General features: G+C 46.6%; 1 protein-coding gene across 1 annotated transcript in view; it reads left to right on the top strand.

Moving 5' to 3' along the window:
- The first annotated feature begins 10,156 nt into the window (after nucleotides 1-10,156).
- The window catches only part of LOC122128711 (NACHT, LRR and PYD domains-containing protein 1 homolog), an 11,415-nt gene continuing 6,571 nt past the window's right edge, over nucleotides 10,157-15,000 (top strand). Inside the window, exons 1-2 of the mRNA XM_042703345.1 lie at nucleotides 10,157-10,324; nucleotides 12,606-12,782. The gene's annotated coding sequence lies outside the window, so the exon portion shown is untranslated. The remainder of the gene's footprint in view (nucleotides 10,325-12,605; nucleotides 12,783-15,000) is intronic.

The raw sequence follows: 15,000 nt of genomic DNA, 5'->3' as shown, positions 1-15,000 counted from the left end.
GGTCTCAGTGAGACAGACAGAGTACACATCCACGAATGAGTTACAGATACAAAATGAGGCTACACTTAGTTACAACAACAGTATATCAATATTTCCGGTTCCATCAGATGCAACACAGTCTGTGATTGTGAGTGTCTGTGTCTGCGTCTGTGATGAATTAATAAATGAATGAATGAATGAATATGTGACTGAGAAGGTGAAATCCCTCCCCCTTCTCACTGTGGCCCAAAAGGGGGAGAAGAACTGGACTCCCTTACCTGAATGGTTTGATCCGGGTTCCCCCACCTCTGTGGAGGGGTCCAATTGACTCTAATTGGACCAATTTAGCCCTTGGGCGGCCTTATTTAATGTGCACCTCATTACTGAATGAGGGAGAGACAGACTGAACATGCTGTGAGAGAGAGAGCTGTGTGAGAGAGAGAGCTGTGTGAGAGAGAGAGCTGTGAGAGAGAGAGCTGTGAGAGAGAGCTGTGTGAGAGAGAGAGCTGTGTGAGAGAGAGCTGTGAGAGAGAGAGCTGTGAGAAGGTACATACATGTAGACCAAACCTGTGTGATTGGTGACCACAGAGTTGTACCTTGTCTGTTTGGCTTTAGTTTTGGTCAGTTCGTGTGTATCTGTTTTGGGGTGATCCCTGTTGTAAATAAATAGTTATTTTTTAAGAAAACCACTGTCTCCTGCGCTGTGTGTTTCCTACCTGCAACCCCATTCCAACACGCCTACATCCCACATCGTGACAATGTGTGTGCTATCTGTGATGAGTGGTTAGTGTGTGTCTCTGAGCGTGTGTGGCTATCTGTGATTGGTCAATATTGTATGTGTGTGATTGTGTTGGTGTGTTCATGTGTCACTGTTGGGGGTTGAGTTAGGGGAGTAAGGTGTGTGTAACACCCCTTGATGTGTGTTTGTTTGTGTGTGAGTGTTTGGCTCTCTGTGATGGGTTAATTATTGTACGTGTGTGTGTGGCACCCTATGACAGATGAAACGCAGTGTGTGTGTGTGTGTGTGTGTGTATGTGTTTATGTCTATGTCTCACTCTTTGGAGAGGGACTCCTCTTAGTGGCTCCCTGTGATGAGTGAAGGATGATGCCATGCAGTGTGTGAGGGACACCATTTGATGTGGAGGAAGGGGTGTGTGTGTGTGTGTGTGTATGGGGCACAAATGTATGGGGTGCTATGATGGACGCAACACAGCGTGTGTGTGTGTGTGTGTGTGAGAGAGCGTTTGTGTGTGTGTGAGAGAGCGTTTGTGTGTGTGTGTGAGAGCGTGTTTGTGTGTGTGTGTGTGTGTGTGTAAGAGCTTGTGTGTGAGAGTGTGTGTGTGTGTGAGAACATGTGTGTGAGAGCCTGCGAAAGAGAGAGAGTGTGTGTTTGTGTGTGTGAGAGCTAGAGAGCATGTGTGTAATATCTGTGATGAGCGGTTAGTGTGTGTCTGTCTGTGTCTATGTGTGTGTGTTGCTATCTGTGATGGGTCCAGTATTGTATGTGTGTGATTGTGTGTGTGTGTGTATGAGAAAGAGAGAGCGTGTGTGTGTGTTTGTGTGTCACTGTGGGGTGCTGAGTCACTGGAGTAAGGTGTGTGTGTGTGTGTGTGTGTGTGTGTGTGTGTGTGTGTGTGTGTGTGTGTGTGTGTGTGTGTGTGTGTGTGTGTGTGTGTGTAAGGAGGAGCTCCCTTTAATGAGTGTTTGTGTGTCTCCATTTGATGTGTTAGTATGTGTACCCTGTGATGAGTGACTCATGGTGAATGTGTGTGTGTGTGTGTGTGTGTGTGTGTGTGTGTGTGTGTGTGTGATTGGCACTCTGTGATGGCTGAAGTACGGTAAGTGTGTGGGTTGGTGTTGGTATAGGTAAAGGTATGTGAGTGTAATAATCACACGTGTCATTATGTTTTTCCCAGGCTGGAGGAGTGTCTCCTCACAGAGAAGAGCTGTGCTGCTTTAGCATCAGCTGTCAGATCAACCTCCTGCAGTTTGAAGACGCTGAACCTGAATGGCAATCCTGATCTTAATGATGCAGGAATTCAGCATCTCTCAGACCTCCTCAAGAGTCCCCACTGCAAGCTGGAGACACTAGAGTGAGTGTTAACACACAACAAGAGATGTGTGGTGGGGGGGGGCACACAGTGATGAGTGAGGGATGATGTACTATGCTGTGTATGTGTTTATGTGTCTCTGTTTGGTCCTGAGTTAGGGGTATGTGCATAGCACAGTGTGTGTGTGTGTGTTTCAGGAGGTGCTCCCTTTAATGAGTGTTTTTGTGTCTCTCAGTTGCTCCCTGTGATGAGTGAAGGATGATGATGCAGTGTGTGAGGGACACCATTTGATGTGGAGGAAGGGGTGTGTGTGTGTGTATGGGGCACAAATGTATGGGGTGCTATGATGGACGCAACACAGTCTGTGTGTGTGTGTGTGTGTGTGTGTGTGTGGTGTGTGTGTGTGTGTGTGTGTGTGTGAGAGAGCGTTTGTGTGTGTGTGAGAGCGTGTTTGTGTGTGTGTGTGTAAGAGCTTGTGTATGAGCGTGTGTGTGTGAGCGTGTGTGTGAGAGCGTGTGTGTGAGAGCATGAGAAAGAGAGAGTGTGTGTGTTTGTGTGTGTGAGAGCTAGAAAGCATGTGTGTGATATCTGTGATGAGTGGTTAGTGTTTGTCTGTCTGTGTCTATGTGTGTGTGTTGCTATCTATAATGGGTCCAGTATTGTATGTGTGTGATTGTTTGTGTGTGTGTGTGTATGAGAAAGAGAGAGCGTGTGTTTGTTAGACTGTGTGGTGCTGAGTCACTGGAGTAAGGTTTGGGTTTTGATTGATTGATTGATTGATTGTGTGTGTGTGTGTGTGTGTGTGTGTGTGTTTGTGTGTGTGTGTAAGGGGGAGCTCCCTTTAATGAGTGTTTGTGTGTGTGTGTGCGTGTTTGTGTGGCACTCTGTAATTGGTTAAGTATTGTGTGTGAGTGTGTGTGTGTGTGTGAGAGTCTGTTTTTGTGAGAGTGTCTGAGTGTGTGTGTGTGTGAGAGAGAGAGAGAGTGTGTGTGTGTGTGTGAGAGAGAGAGAGAGTGTGTGTGTGTGAGAGAGAGTGTGTGTATTTGTGAGAGTGTGTGTGAGAGTCTGTTTTTGTGAGAGTGTGTGTGTGTGTGAGAGAGTGTGTATGTGTGTATGTGTAAGTGTGTGTGTGTGAGAGATTGTGTGTGACCTGTGAAGGAGTTCTTCTCTGTGTTTTCTGCCTCCGTTGTGATGCGTGTGCAGGCACAGGAATTTGAGGATATTGTTGACTTGTCTGAATCTTCATTGATGAAAGCTCAGTTTCAGCTCGGTCCTCGTTGTCTGTCGTTGTTATGTGCGCTGCAAAAGGCTATCCTGAAGCCATCCCCAAAAGCAGTGGTGAGGGGACTGATTTGGTTTCATTCAGTCTGATCAGGGTTCTAATTTCACTGTGAAACTGTTTGCACAAGTTGTGAGAGAAGTGGGGGAGTCTCAGGGCACTTTAGAGTGTTTTCATCAGACGCTGAAAACGATGCTGCGCACATACTGTGTCGACACGAATAAAGACTGGGAAGAGAGACGGCCTCTTCTAATTATGTCCCCTCATGTCAAAACATGATTTAGAAACACTCATTCATGCCTTTATCTGCAGCAGAGTTGACCACTGCAATGGTCTTTTCACAGGCCTCCCTAAAAAGGCCAAACAGCTTCATCTTGTGAAAAATGCAGCTGCTAGAGTTCTTACGAAAATAATTGACCATAGTATTACAATACTTACACAAGCTGCTAGTAAGTCACAGAATTGACTTTAAAGTACTGCTGCTTATTCATAAGTCACTTAATGGGACAGGACCAAATTCCAAGTTTCCAGGCAGGTGACCCGGTGCTTGTATTACTCCTTGTCTGGGTCGGCACTGCAAGTGACATTTTCTGGGCCCTATAAAGTGAGTTTCGGGTTTGTTAAACTGACTATATAGTCTGCACTCCTGATCGTAAGAGACAATCTAGAGTGTGCCACATAAACATGTTGAAACCTTATGTTGTCAGGGCTTCCAGTAATAAGGCTGAAAGGGTATGTACAGCAGGAGAATCTGTACCTGTTGCTTTAGTGACCACACAGACTTACTGTCCTGAGGCAGATGGGCTAGCTAGAGGGGACGCTGTACTCTATGGTGATATAATGATAGATGAACTACGGTGTGTCTCAGTGGATTCCTGTGATGAGTGAAGGATGATGACATGCAGTGTGTGAGGGACACCATTTGATGTGGAGGAAGGGGTGTGTGTGTGTGTGTGTGTGTGTGTGTGTGTTAGGGGCACTAATGTATGGAATTCTATGATATAATCTAAATGAGCACGCCAAAGTTGAAGAAGGGACCGGAGGACATAGTCAGGTTTCTGGAGTTTATTTCGGCGTGGAGACAATTCAGTCATTTAGAATACAATAGAAGAGAGGGTGACCACACTCTATAAGTGAGAGGAAGGGGGAGACAGTGGGGTGAGGGGTTCACCTGTGGGGGGAGGGGGGTGATTACATTTACATTTACATTTAGTCATTTAGCAGACGCTTTTGTCCAAAGCGACGTACAAGGGAGGGAACAGTCAAGCTAAGAGCAATAAAAAAGCATGGTGTAACAATAAATACTACTTTACATGAGAATTAGAAAAACAACAACCTAGAAAAGAGGAAAAAGAAGTGCAGGAATGTAACTGCTGAAGTGCAAGTTAAGCGCTAGTCAGGTGCCAGTTAGGAGGGGAGGTGCTCTCTGAAGAGTTGGGTCTTCAAAAGCTTCTTGAAGGTAGAGAGGGACGCCCCTGCTCTGGTAGTACTAGGCAGTTCGTTCCACCAACGTGGAACTACAAATGAAAATAGTCTGGATTGCCGTGCTTGCACGGACGGCAGTGCCAAACGACGCTCACTAGACGAGCGCAGCGTCCTGGGTGTAACATTTGCCCTTACAAGAGCATTTAGGTAGGTGGGAGCAGAACCAGTAAGCACTCTGTAGGCAAGCATAAGTGACTTGAACTTAATGCGAGCAGCTACTGGCAGCCAGTGGAGCTCGATGAGTAGCGGGGTGACGTGTGCCCTTTTCGGTTGGTTGAACACCAGACGCGCCGCCCGCGTTCTGGATCATCTGTAGTGGTTTCACCACGCAAGCCGGCAGGCCCGTTAGGAGGGCGTTGCAGTAGTCAAGGCGGGAGCTCACCAAGGTTTGCACCAGCAGCTGGGTGGCATACTGGGTTAGGTACGGCCTGATTTTGCGGATGTTGTATAGCGCAAAGCGGCACGACCTGGAGACAGAGGCGATGTGGGCCGTGAAGGTCAGTTGGTCATCAATAATGACCCCGAGGTTTCTTGCTGTTTTGGATGGAGCAAGAGATAAAGAGTCAGTATTGATCTTGATGTTGTGGTGGATGACCTGTTTGGCTGGGAAGACCATCAGTTCCGTTTTGGCCAGGTTCAGCTGAAGGTGGTGATTTTTCATCCATGTGGATATATCAGCGAGACAGTCCGAAATCCGCGTCGAGACCGTGGTGTCCTCAGGAGGGAAAGACAGAAACAGTTGAGTATCATCGGCATAACAGTGGTAGGAAAAACCATGCGAGCGGATGATAGGGCCCAACGAGGTGGTGTAAATGGCAAAGAGAAGTGGTCCCATCACCGAGCCTTGGGGCACCCCAGTGGTGAGGCGGTGAGGTACAGACAGCTGACCTTGCCATGACACGTTGAACGAGCGCCCAGTGAGGTAGGATTCAAACCAGGAGTGCGCATTGCCAGAAATGCCCATACTTGACAGTATGGACAGAAGGATGCGGTGGTTGACTGTATCAAACGCAGCTGATAAGTCAAGCAGGACGAGAGCCGAGGATTGAGCTGCTGCTCTAGCTGTTTTTAAGGCCTCCATTACAGACAACAGGGCTGTTTCGGTGGAGTGACCGCTGTTCTTTGACAGGAACTCGGTGACCTGTTTGGAAGCTGCCCTCTCAATGGTTTTAGATAGGAGCGTGAGAAGTGAGACCGGTCGATAGTTTTCCACCTGAGTGGGATCGAGAGACGGCTTCTTGAGCAGCGGCGTTACCCGAGCCACTTTGAAAAGAGAAGGAAATGTTCCAGAATTAAATGAAGCATTAATCACCTGTGTTATTGCCGGTAAGACGGCAGGCGATATGGCTTGAAGGATGTTGGATGGGATGGGGTCCAGCGGGCATGTAGTTGGACGGCTACCTGTTAGGATTTTGGAGACCTCCCTCTCGCTGAGAGGGATGAAAGAAGGAAAAGATGAGCTATTGACGGTTGCGCCCTTAGGGGAGGGGGACAGTTGGTCGAACTGTTGCCCGATGGCTGCCACTTTCTCTGTGAAAAAGGAAGCAAAGTTATCAGCAGTGAGGTTAGTAGCTGGGGAGGGAGGAGGAGGGTAGATAACAGGGTACAAAGGGTGATAGCAGGAAGGAGGCTATCTAGGGGGGAAGGGGTTCACATGCCATTTGTTCAGGTCTCAGTGAGACAGACAGAGTACACATCCAAGAATGAGATACAAAATGAGGCTACACTTAGTTACAACAACAGAATATCAATATTTCCGGTTCCATCAGATGCAACACAGTCTGTGATTGTGTGTGTGTGTGTGTGTCTATGTGTCCCTGTTTCATGCAGAGTAAAGGGTATAGTGTGTAGTACCCCTTGGTGTGGGTGTGTCTGTGTCTGTGATGAATTAATAAATGAATGAATGAATGAATGAATATGTGTGTGAGAAGGTGAAATCCCTCCCCCTTCTCACTGTGGCCCAAAGGGGGAGAAGAACTGGACTCCCCTACCTGAATGGTTGGGTCTGGGTTCCCCCACCTCTGTGGAGGGTTCCAATTGACTCTAATTGGACCAATTTAGCCCTTGGGCGGCCTTATTTAAGGTGCACCTCATTACTGAATGAGGGAGAGACAGACTGAACATGCTGTGAGAGAGAGCTGTGTGTGAGAGCTGAGAGAGCTGAGAGAGAGAGAGAGCTGAGAGAGAGAGAGAGCTGAGAGAGAGAGAGAGCTGAGAGAGAGAGAGAGCTGTGTGAGAGAGAGCTGTGAGAGAGAGCTGTGTGAGAGAGCTGTGAGAGAGAGAGAGAGCTGTGTGAGAGAGAGCTGTGTGAGAGAGAGCTGTGTGAGAGAGAGCTGTGAGAGAGAGAGCTGTGTGAGAGAGCTGTGAGAGAGAGAGCTGTGAGAAGGTACATACATGTAGACCAAACCTGTGTGATTGGTGACCACAGAGTTGTACCTTGTCTGTTTGGCTTTAGTTTTGGTCAGTTTGTGTGTATCTGTTTTGGGGTGATCCCTGTTGTAAATAAATAGCTATTTTTTTAAGAAAGCCACTGTCTCCTGCGCCGTGTGTGTTTCCTACCTGCAACCCCATTCCAACCAGCCTACATCCCACATCGTGACAATGTGTGTGCTATCTGTGATGAGTGGTTAGTGTGTGTCTCTGTGCGTGTGTGGCTATCTGTGATTGGTGAAGTATTGTATGTGTGTGATTGTGTGTTCATGTGTCACTGTTGGGGGTTGAGTTAGGGGAGTAAGGTGTGTGTGTAACTAGGGCTGAACGATTAATTGCATTTGCGATTTAATCGCGATATGATAGAACGCGATTTTCTAACCGCAACGTTCGCGATTAAAAAACGTGGTCTAAAAAAAAAAAAAAAAAAAAATGTTTTTTTTTTTTTTTTTTTTTTTAAGATGGTAAATTTTGCACACAGTGTTTAAAAAGTGCATGCCTAGTGTTTATACTTAAAATTACTTTTTTTAAATTACTTAAATGCACAGTGGCAAAGCCACCTATTTGTTGTTCTTGTTTCTGTAATGAGCAGTTCAATAAAAATGTAAAATGTGGGAAAGAATATTTTACACTAAATGTATCTAATATTGTGTTGGTCATGTAACTTAAATCATTCATTACGTTTTGTTGGGAAAAAAAGAGGATACAAAAAAAAATCGCATATTAAATCGCAATCGCAATATTTTGGTAAAAAATCGGAATTAGATTATTTTCCCAAATCGTTCAGCCCTATGTGTAACACCCCTTGATGTGTGTTTGTTTGTTTGTGTGTGTGTGTGTGTGTGTGTGAGTGTTTGGCTCTCTGTGATGGGTTAATTATTGTACGTGTGTGTGTGGCACCCTATGACAGATGAAACACAGTGTGTGTGTGTGTGTGTGTGTGTGTGTGTGTGTGTGTGTGTGTGTGTATGTGTTTATGTCTCACTCTTTGGAGAGGGACTTCTCTCAGTTGCTCCCTGTGATGAGTGAAGGATGATGCCATGCAGTGTGTGAGGGACACCATTTGATGTGGAGGAAGGGGTGTGTGTGTGTGTATGGGGCACAAATGTATGGGGTGCTATGATGGACGCAACACAGCCTGTGAGTGTGTGTGTGTGTGAGAGAGAGCGTTTGTGTGTGTGTGAGAGCGTGTTTGTGTGTGTGTGTGTGTGTGTGTAAGAGCTTGTGTGTGAGTGTGTGTGTGTGAGAGCATGTGTGTGAGAGCATGCGAAAGAGAGAGAGTGTGTGTTGAGGTGAAATGAACATTTCGGTTGACTGTGCTTAAACAACTGCAAGTCCCACAATGCACCACTAGCAGGTCAGTGCAGCCTGCTCATTATTTTAAGTGGGAACACCTGAGAAGGAAAGGAGTAGTGATGGCAGCCTGACACTGAAGCGCCGGAACGTGCTTCATACCTTAACTACACCAACCATAAAACCACTGCTCCGAAGGTTGCTTTGGTACGGAAAAATCACGTGACATATTACGTGCGAAACAGCAACTGCTTCTGAACCAGCTGAGTGGTTCACAGCGCCACGCACGAAACAGTCAGTTGCCTCGTTTTGAGTCTGAATTGTAGCGCCTTCAAAGCATAAAAAGGTTTCTAGATTGTCATTGTTTTAAAGATTCGTGCCACTGTCTGGCTGGGCTAATTTAGTTGCAGCCTTGGCACATCACCAGGAGAGGTCACTGTTACTGAAGCTTCAAGTAATGAACCGATTTTTGAAACAATGTGCCTAATGGTTCAATGCTTCACCAAAGCTTCATTTGCCCATCACTAGAAAGGAGGTCTCTCAGTAAACACTCCAGCAAACATTTCAGCAGAGAGACACACACGAAAAGGATCTACTCGTGGTGCAACCAAAGAAGCCACTGGTACAGTAACTTATTGGGTTTTATTGCGATGATTATTTGCTGTGGAAAGTGCTGTTATAATCATTGATGGTTGTATAAGTTGATTGATTTGTGTAATGATACTAACCAAGCAGCACACAGCATACAGGCAGCATGCTTATCAGCTTGCTGCATGCAAGTGAGTTTGGCTTTTTGTTTGAGTATATTTTGTTGATTATAAATTGAACAATGATGTTTGAAGTGCTTTTCCTAAACACCTATGCTGCATACTATTTGCAGTCATTAAACAGTCACTCTGTCATTAGTTGGGATTGTTGCAGCAATTCCAACTGTTGTAAGCCTTGGTACTTGGTACTGAAATTGTTTGAAATGTATTTGAATTTTTTGTATAACTTGTGCTTTTTGTCTTTTTAAGGTTTTCAACCTAAATGAGCCAACCAGACCAAACGAACAGAGAAAAAATAAAAAATAATTCTGAGTTGGAACGAGTTGTCCCGTGCGTCCTTTGGGATTAGTGCACCAGGCCGTTTTCAAGTTGGGCCAGAGAGTAGACAAAAAACACCTGAGAACTTGACAGTGTGTGTTTGTGTGTGTGAGAGCTAGAGAGCATGTGTGTGATATCTGTGATGAGCGGTTAGTGTGTGTCTGTCTGTGTCTATGTGTGTGTGTTGCTATCTGTGATGGGTCCAGTATTGTATGTGTCAGATTGTGTGTGTGTGTGTGTATGAGAAAGAGAGAGCGTGTGTGTGTGTTTGTGTGTCACTGTGGGGTGCTGTGTCACTGGAGTAAGGTGTGTGTGTGTGTGTGTAAGGAGGAGCTCCCTTTAATAAGTGTTTGTGTGTCTCCATTTGATGTGTTAGTATGTGTACCCTGTGATGAGTGACTCATGGTGAACGTGTGTATGCCTGTGTTTGTGTGTGTGTGTGATTGGCACTCTGTGATGGCTGAAGTACGGTAAGTGTGTGGGTTGGTGTTGGTATAGGTAAAGGTATGTGAGTGTAATAATCACACGTGTCATTGTGTTTCTCCCAGGCTGGTGGATTGTTCCCTCACAGAGAAGAGCTGTGCTGCTTTAGCATCAGCTGTCAGATCAACCCCCTGCAGTTTGAAGACGCTGGACCTTAGTGGCAATCCTCTTCATGATGCAGGAATTCAGCATCTCTCAGACCTCCTCAAGAGTCCCCACTGCAAGCTGGAGACACTAGAGTGAGTGTTAACACACAACAAGAGATCTGTGTGGGGGGTGGGGGGGGCACACAGTGATGGGTGAGGGGGGAATGTAAGGATGTGTGTGTGTGTGTGTGTGGGGGGGGGGCATGTGTAAGGGGTGACAACAACAGACCTCTGAATGGGGTGTTTGATGAGGCAGGTGGGGGGGGGGGGGGGACATGTGTGTGTGTGAGTGTATCCCTGTGATGACTGAAATATGGGGTGTGTGAGGGAGGCAGATAGGAATGAGTGAACTACAGTGTGTGTGTTTTCATGAGACCCTGTAATAGGATAAGTATGGTGTGTAATTTAAAGGGGGGGATCCTTCATCGGTGATGTGTGTGTAAGTGTGTGTGTGTGGCACCTTGTTAAATGTGTAGTTCATTGTGTGTGTGTGTGTGTGTGTGTGTGTGTGTGTGTGTGTGTGTTTGATTGGCACTCTGTGTTGGCTCAAGTATGGTAAGTGTATGGGTTGGTGTTGGTATAGGTACCAACACTTGACATGTGGACATATGGATTACACGGTGTGTGTATATGTGGTGTGTTTGTGTGTGTGTGTGTGATGAATGAATGAATGAATGAATGAATATGTGTGTGATACCTGTGATGACTGGTGTTTGTGTGGCTCTCTGTGATGGGTCAATTATTGTATGTGTGTGTGTGTGTGTGTGGGGTATGTGTCTAGCACCCCCTGTTGTGTGTTGGTGTGTGTGGGTGTGTGTGGGTGTGTGTGCATGAGTGTTTGTCTATCTCTCAATGACTGAATGAAGGTGTGAGAGCGTGTGTGTGTGTGTGTGTGTGTGTGTGTGTGAGTGAGTGTGTGTGTGTTTGTTTGTGAGTATGAGTGTGTGTGAGTGAGTGTGTGTGTGTGAGAGAGAATGCTTATGAGAGAGAGTGTGTCTGTGTGAGTGTGTGTTTGTGAGAGGGTGTGTGTGTGCGTTTGTGTGAGAGTCTGTGTGTGAGAGTCTGTGAGTGTGTGTGTGTGTGTGTGTGTGTGTGTGTGTGTGTGTGTGTGTGTGTGTGTGTGTGTGTGAGAGTGCGTGTGTGTGTAAGAGAGTGTATGGGGCACCTTGTGATATGTGTAGTACACTGTGTGTGTGTGGCACCTTGTGAAACGTGTGTGTGTGTGTGTGCGTGCGCGTGCGTGCGTGTGTGCGTGCGTGCGTGTGTGTGTTAGGGGGAGCACCCTTTAATGGGTGTTTGTGTATCTTTCAGTGACTGAGTGAATGAAAGATGATGACATAAAGGTGTGTGTGTGTGTGTGTGTGTGTGTGTGTGTGTGTGTGTGTGTGTGTGTGTGTATGGGGCACCCAGTGAGTGTACGCATATGACATCCTGTGATGATTGAGTCACGGTGAGTGTGTGTATGCCTGTGTTTTGATTGGCACTCTGTGTTGGCTCAAATATGGTAAGTGTATGGGTTGGTGTTGGTAACAACACTTGACATGTGGACATGTGGATTACACAGTGTGTGTATATGTGGTGTGTTTGTGTGTGTGTGATGAATGCATGAATGAATATGTGTGTGATACCTGTGATGACTGGTGTTTGTGTGGCTCTCTGTGATGGGTCAATTTTTGTACGTGTGTGTGTGTGTGTGTGTGGGGTATGTGTCTAGCACCCCCTGGTGTGTGTTGGTGTGTGTGCATGAGTGTTTGTCTATCTCTCAATGACTGAATGAAGGTGTGAGAGTGTGTGTGTGTGTGTGTGTGTGAGAGTCTGTATATGTGAGTGTGTGAGTGAGTGTGTGTTTGTTTGTGAGTGTGAGTATGAGTGTGTGTGAGTGAGAGTGTGTGTGAGAGCGTGTGTGTGTGTGTGTTTGTGAGAGGGTGTGTGTGAGAGTCTGTGTGTGAGAGTCTGTGTGTGAGAGTCTGTGTGTGTGTGTGAGAGCGCGTGTGTAAGAGAGTGTATGTGGCACCTTGTGAAATGTGTAGTACACTGTGTGTGTGTGTGTGTGTGTGTGTGTGTGTGTGTGTGTGTTAGGGGGAGCACCCTTTAATGGGTGTTTGTGTATCTTTCAGTGACTGAGTGAATGATGATGATGACGTAAAGATGTGTGTGTGTGTGTATGTGTGTGTGTATGGGGCACCCAGTGAGTGTACGCATATGACATCCTGTGATCAGTGAGTCCCGGTGAGAGTGTGTATGCCTGTGTTTGTGTGTGTGTGTGTGATTGGCACTCTGTGATGGCTGAAGTACGGTAAGTGTGTGGGTTGGTGTTGGTATAGGTAAAGGTATGTGAGTGTAATAATCACACGTGTCATTATGTTTCTCCTAGGCTGGTGGAGTGTTCCCTCACAGAGAAGAGCTGTGCTGCTTTAGCATCAGCTGTCAGATTAACCCCCTGCAGTTTGAAGACGCTGAACCTGAGTTACAATCGTGATCTTCATGATGCAGGAATTCAGCATCTCTCAGACCTCCTCAAGAGTCCCCACTGCAAGCTGGAGACACTAGTGTGAGTGTTAACACACAACAAGAGATCTGTGTGTGGGGTGGGGGGGGGGGCACACAGTGATGGGTGAGGGTGACTGTGTGTGTGTGTTTTCATGGGACCCTGTAATAGGATAAGTATGGTGTGTAATTTAAGGGGGGGGGGGTCCTTCATTGGTGATGTGAGTGTGTTTGTGTGGCACCTTGTGAAATGTGTAGTACACTGTGTGTGTGTGTGTGTGTGTGTGTTAGGGGGAGCACCCTTTAATGGGTGTTTGTGTATCTTTCAGTGACTGAGTGAATGATGATGATGACATGTTTGTGTGTGTGGGGGGGGCGTGTGTGTGTGTGTGTGTGTGTAATGTGTTGTACACTGTGTGTGTGTTTGATTGGCACTATGTGTTGGCTCAAGTATGGTAAGTGTATGGGTTGGTGTTGGTAACAACACTTGACATGTGGATTACACGGTGGTGTGTGTGTGTGTGTGTGTGTGTGTGGAATGAATGAATGAATGAATGAATGAATATGTGTGTGATACCTGTGATGACTGGTGTTTGTGTGGCTCTCTGTGATGGGTCAATTATTGTACGTGTGTGTGTGTGGGGTATGTGTCTAGCACCCCCTGGTGTGTGTTGGTGTGTGTGCATGAGTGTTTGTCTATCTCTCAATGACTGAATGAAGGTGTGAGAGCGTGTGTGTGTGTGTGTGTGTGTGTGTGTGAGAGTCTGTATATGTGAGTGTGTGAGTGAGTGTGTGTTTGTTTGTGAGTGTGAGTATGAGTGTGTGTGTGAGAGCGTGTGTGTGTGTGTTTGTGAGAGGGTGTGTGTGAGAGTCTGTGTGTGAGAGTCTGTGTGTGAGAGTCTGTGTGTGTGTGAGAGCGCGTGTGTAAGAGAGTGTATGTGGCACCTTGTGAAATGTGTAGTACACTGTGTGTGTGTGTGTGTGTGTGTGTGTGTTAGGGGGAGCACTCTTTAATGGGTGTTTGTGTATCTTTCAGTGACTGAGTGAATGATGATGATGACGTAAAGGTGTGTGTGTGTGTGTGTGTGTGTGTGTATGTGTGTGTGTGTATGGGGCACCCAGTGAGTGTACGCATATGACATCCTGTGATCAGTGAGTCCCGGTGAGAGTGTGTATGCCTGTGTTTGTGTGTGTGTGTGTGTGTGTGTGTGTGTGTGTGATTGGCACTCTGTGATGGCTGAAGTACGGTAAGTGTGTGGGTTTGGGTTGGTATAGGTAAAGGTATGTGAGTGTAATAATCACACGTGTCATTATGTTTCTGCCAGGCTGGAGGGGTGTGACCTCACAGAGAAGAGCTGTGCTGCTTTAGCATCAGCTGTCAGATCAACCTCCTGCAGTTTGAAGACGCTGAACCTGAGTGGCAATCGTGATCTTCATGATGCAGGAATTCAGCATCTCTCAGACCTCCTCAAGAGTCCCCACTGCAAGCTGGAGACACTAGTGTGAGTGTTAACACACAACAAGAGATCTGTGTGGGGGGGTGGGGGGGCACACAATGAGGGGTGAGGGGGGAATGTAAGGATGTGTGTACTATGGTGTGAGTGTGTGTGTTTGTGGGGGGGGGGAGGGCATGTGTAAGGGGTGAGTGTTTACACACAACAGCAGACCTCTGAATGGGGTGTTTGATGAGGCAGGTGGGGGGGGGGGGGGACATAATGATGGGCAAACTAAAGTGTGTGTGTGAGTGTATCCCTGTGATGACTGAAATATGGGGTGTGTAAGGGGGGCAGATAGGAATGAGTGAACTACAGTGTGTGTGTTTTCATGGGACCCTGCAATAGGTTAAGTATGGTGTGTAATTTAAAGGGGGGGATCCTTCATTGGTGATGTGTGTGTGTGTGTGTGGCACCTTGTGTTTGTGTGTGTGTGTGTGTGTGTGTGTGTGTGTGTGAGTGGCATCTTGTGAAATGTGTAGTACACTTTGTGTGTGTGTTTGATTGGCACTCTGTGTTGGCTCAAGTATGGTAAGTGTATGGGTTGGTGTTGGTATAGGTACCAACACTTGACATGTGGACATGTGGATTACACGGTATGTGTATATGTGGTGTGTTTGTGTGTGTGTGATGAATGAATATGTGTGTGATACCTGTGATGACTGGTGTTTGTGTTGCTCTCTGTGATGGGTCAATTATTGTACGTGTGTGGGGTGTATGTGTCTAGCAACCCCTGGTGTGTGTGGGTGTGTGTGCATGAGTGTTTGTCTATCTCTCAATGACTGAATG

The sequence above is a fragment of the Clupea harengus genome, chromosome 23 (assembly GCF_900700415.2).
Source record: "Clupea harengus chromosome 23, Ch_v2.0.2, whole genome shotgun sequence".
Lineage (NCBI taxonomy): Eukaryota > Metazoa > Chordata > Actinopteri > Clupeiformes > Clupeidae > Clupea > Clupea harengus.
This window is presented reverse-complemented; position numbering and strand designations above follow the sequence as displayed.